The 4,063-nt window shown below is 43.2% G+C and overlaps 1 long non-coding RNA gene and 3 other non-coding genes across 4 annotated transcripts; all 4 read right to left on the bottom strand.

Annotated features, from left to right (window-relative positions):
• Positions 1-1,227: 1,227 nt before the first annotated feature.
• Positions 1,228-4,048, bottom strand: LOC110145763 (uncharacterized). Its single transcript, XR_002316311.2, has 5 exons — positions 3,789-4,048; positions 3,365-3,473; positions 2,461-2,525; positions 2,069-2,145; positions 1,228-1,438 (listed from the first exon to the last, which is right to left on the bottom strand). It is a non-coding gene; the product is annotated as an uncharacterized lncRNA (long non-coding RNA).
• Positions 2,291-2,384, bottom strand: LOC139036857 (small nucleolar SNORD12/SNORD106). The gene has a single exon (XR_011489719.1). It is a non-coding gene; the product is annotated as a small nucleolar SNORD12/SNORD106 (small nucleolar RNA).
• On the bottom strand, positions 2,604-2,694 carry LOC139036856 (small nucleolar SNORD12/SNORD106). The gene has a single exon (XR_011489718.1). It is a non-coding gene; the product is annotated as a small nucleolar SNORD12/SNORD106 (small nucleolar RNA).
• On the bottom strand, positions 3,547-3,639 carry LOC139036859 (small nucleolar SNORD12/SNORD106). Its single transcript, XR_011489721.1, has one exon. It is a non-coding gene; the product is annotated as a small nucleolar SNORD12/SNORD106 (small nucleolar RNA).
• Positions 4,049-4,063: the final 15 nt, after the last annotated feature.

The following is a 4,063-nucleotide window of genomic DNA, read 5'->3' as shown; positions in this document are numbered from 1 at the left end:
AAATGTGGTGCTGGAGAAGACTCTGAGAGTCCCTTGGACTGCCAAGATCAAACCAGCTAACCCTAAAGGAAATCAACCCTGAATATTCATTGGAAGAACTGGTCCTGAAGTTGAAACTCCAATACTTTGGCCACCTGATGCAAACAACTGACTCATTGGAAAAGACCCTGATGCTGGGAAAGATTGAAGGCAGAAGGGGACTGCATAGGACAAGATGGCTGGATGGCACCACTGACTCAATGGACAAGTTTAAGCAAGCTCTGGGAGTTGGTGATGGACAGGGAAGCCTGGGTTGCTGCAGTCCATGGGGGTCACAACCAACTGAACTGACAGTATTTGTCTGAAGAATTTCACAGATGCCACTGAGTGACTAACACTTTCCCTTTCCCCTGGTGGTCGTGACTAAGATTCTGTGCTTTCAAGAAAATAAAACCTGTTTCTACTGCAGGTGTACACACTCTAAGGGGGAACTAGATCCCACACACAGTGCACTACAGCTTTAAAAAAAACCAAGACTAAAATCTTTCTTGTTCAGCAACACACCAGGTTGCTGTCCATGGCATTCTCCAGGCAAAAATACTAGAGTAGGTTGCCATCCTTCTCCAGGGGAGCTTCCCAACCTAGGGATCAGGTCTCCTGCACTGCAGATTGTTTTATTCTTTACAGCCTGAGCCACCAGGGAAGCCCTTATTGGCTGGAAGTCAACCTAATTTTTGCTAGCTTGTTTCAAGGTTAGGAGGTTAAGACAGGAAGGAAAACTATCAGTGGATGTCAACAAGTCATTAAATTTTTTTTATAACCGTATCAGATTATCCCTCTTGTCAGTTTTCTATTCACTGGAAGCACTAGGTCCCCAGACTCAAGGGACCTGAGGGAGTTAAGACTGAATCAAGAGCCAGGTCAGAATATACAAGACTAAAAAGTACAGTGGGGACAAAGCCAGGGAATTAAAACCAGATTAGCCCTGCATCTCTAGTCTGTTTGGAACTTTCCATGGTTAAACCATGAAATCTTAAATATAAAAAAAAATTAGTAAAATGAAAACAAGCTAGCAGGTATAGCTCCAACCACACTTCTCTTCTTCATCATCAGCTTCAAAGAACAGAATCCATGATTCAATGTACACAACCTGTTCAGAAATGCCTGCAGAAATGTAGAGTGTGGGATCCACCTTTTAACTCAGTATCATTTGGTTCAAGGTCTTTCTAATGACTCAAGAAAACAGCCTTTTCATTTAAAGCATTTTATTTTATTTCTCCAGACAGGAAGGCTACAGTTAAACACTTACTAACCAAAATGTAATATTTCATTCTTCAAAAGAGCCACAAGCTTTTCACCTCTGGACACTCAGGTTACACAACAACCCAAACCTTTATGCTCTCAGAAGTAAACGTAAATCTTTCTCAAGAGGCCTTGCATGACTCCACAGCTGAAATTCCTTAAAAAGAAAGATACATCACCATCAGTACTTCATTAGGATACAAACAGCTACTTGTTTGGGATGTTGGAGTATCTAGACTTCCGGAAGTAGGAAGATGTAAAGTGAAGCAGCAGACCAAGGAGGGAGACTTCCAACCTGGGGTCTGCCCACGAAAGTCTGTACTGTCCCCGATATGCCAAATGTTGATTCTATTCAACATTCTGCATGAAACAAACACAAAAAGATACTTTAGGGACAAATGGAGGGGTCTGACTATGAAGTAGATAAGCAGGCATACAAAGTGTTATGTTTAAGAAAGGAGGCATAAAGTATAAACTGTCTCTCCCTAATTTGCTCACTGTGATGATGCAAGGCAGTAGTTGCCACTGGACATACAGAGAAGTCTTTCCACCATGTTGAAGAGGCCCATGGAGTAATGTATTGAGGTTGTTAAGAATTCAATCTTTCATAATGAATTACAACCCTTTTGGAACTCAACTCAAAAGGTAACCTGGAACCCAAATTGCAATTGGTCCCCAAGTCACTCCCAAGTGGGCAAACCCAACACTTCTCTACCTACAACACATTCAGTCATCATTTTACCAAGGGGTTAACACCTAAGGGGACAAAAATTTACAGAAATCTTACCTGTTACAAAACTGAACCAAACTGAAACCAGGCCACCATCAACCTACGTAGGCCCTGATGTACACAGGGCTCTGGCCCTGTAGGAAAGTAAGAGGAAGCAAAGATAAATGACTTGAATGATGCCAGGGAGGAAATCATAGGACAAGCCCAATTACCACTAAAAAAAAAACACACCCCACACAGAAAGTGGTAAGCAGAAAACAAATAGAAGTCATCTTTGAGGCCAACGCATCAGACAAAAAACTGGCTAATAATTCAGTTGGATCAACAGGGTCGATCTGATGGGGAAAAAAGTTAAGTCATCAGCTGCAATGGCCATACTTGAGTCACAAAAAAGTAGAATGTAGGGAGATAACCCCTTCAAAAGAAAAGCACTTATAGATATGACTTACAAATTCTCTCCCAATCCTGGATCCATCATGGTCCATTCAATGCCTGTTTGCTGCCAACAGTGAGCCTGAGATGAAAACATTGAAACATGACCTCTAAATCAGCTAGATGCAAAAGCACTTGGGGGGACAAAACAGCTGCTCAAGCTGGCATATCAGACAGAAACTGGCTTAGAGAAGTTAGATCAACATGGTCGATCTGTCGGGGAAAAAAGTTCAGTCATCATTAATGCCAGCAGGAAGTTCTTGACTCTACAAGGCAAACACCCCAGCTTTCTGTGCTTAACATCTGATAGAAACTAGCATGGCTGGCAAGAGCTGTGGAAAAATGGGTTGGCTTTTACTAATTGACTGCAGGGTTTTGACTGTCAGGATATCATCACACTTGAAGGTAACATGTCATCACTTCTAACACATCAAGGTCTAAGGAAAACTTTGTTCCAAAGATCCCAGCATTAGCCTCACATTTTTGGACTCAGTTTTAAAAGTTAAACCGTTGGGAATTACAGTAACAGGTCAAAAGAAACATTTGGCCTTCCTTAAAAAAGCAATGTCATCACAGTATGCATCCACTTGGGAATTTAAGTACAAAAAAGCTGTTTATGATTTAAAAAGGGAAGGAATGGCCATCTGAATATGTGCCGTAAGGAACATTTTTAAAATGTTTAAATTTAAAAAACACCGATTCACTTATCCTGGTTTGAAATATGTCTAATAACTATGTTTTTTGTGAATTATAATAAAATGAAGTATCCAGAATACCTCAAGAAAATCGAGTAACTGAAATACGCTTATTACCCTTACTCTCCTTTGTTCCCCTGCAAGGCGGCCTAGCAAACCAAGAGGTTCCTCGGAGCACACATTTCCTGCAATAGGCCAAAAAAAAAAATAAGAAAAATGTGCTTACTCCAGAGGTCAGGAAGCTGAAGGTTTTGCCTGTCGACACGTGGTTCTCTTGGAGCCCCAGCAGGGACCCCTCCACCAAGATTCATTCTGTAGCGTCTGATCACGCAAATCTGCGAACCAACAAAGAAAGGTCGTCAGTCGCCATCTTTCTACAGTCAGAATAACAGGGCAGCGCTTTTTGAGGCAGGTGTTGTCAGAATTAACTGGCAAGTATTCAAAGACATCAACACGGTCGATCTGATGGGGAAAAAAAGTGAGTTCATCATTTACACCGGCCGAGGAATCCTAGGTTTTTCCAGCTCTCATTCATCTCCCCAACGACGCTTAGACCTATTCGGTCAGAGGAGAGGGGACCACTAGGTGAGGCGACTGCACAAAGAGGGAAAAAGGAGGCGCAGAGATGTAGCAGCGAGCTTTCTACTCACCACATACAGTAGTAAATTCTGATTCCAGGGTTGAGACGACATCGGATGAGGAGCAAGAGAGCAGACAACGAACAACAAAGAGCGCCGCAGACGCGAAAGAAAGACCAGCCCGCGAGCCTCCCTTAAGTAGCCAGCAGGGACTCTCACGCCTGCGCACTGGCTCCGAGGTTCCTTTTCCCCGCCCAGCCCGCGCCGCGCGAGGCCTTCTGGGAAATGTAGTCTCCGCGCCGCCCAGACGGAAGAGGTCTAATGGTCGTCCAGGCAGCTTTAGCCCC

The sequence above is a fragment of the Odocoileus virginianus genome, chromosome 9 (genome assembly GCF_023699985.2).
Source record: "Odocoileus virginianus isolate 20LAN1187 ecotype Illinois chromosome 9, Ovbor_1.2, whole genome shotgun sequence".
Classification (NCBI taxonomy): domain Eukaryota; kingdom Metazoa; phylum Chordata; class Mammalia; order Artiodactyla; family Cervidae; genus Odocoileus; species Odocoileus virginianus.
Note: the sequence above shows the minus strand (reverse complement) of the source record. Positions and strands in the feature narration are given on the sequence as shown.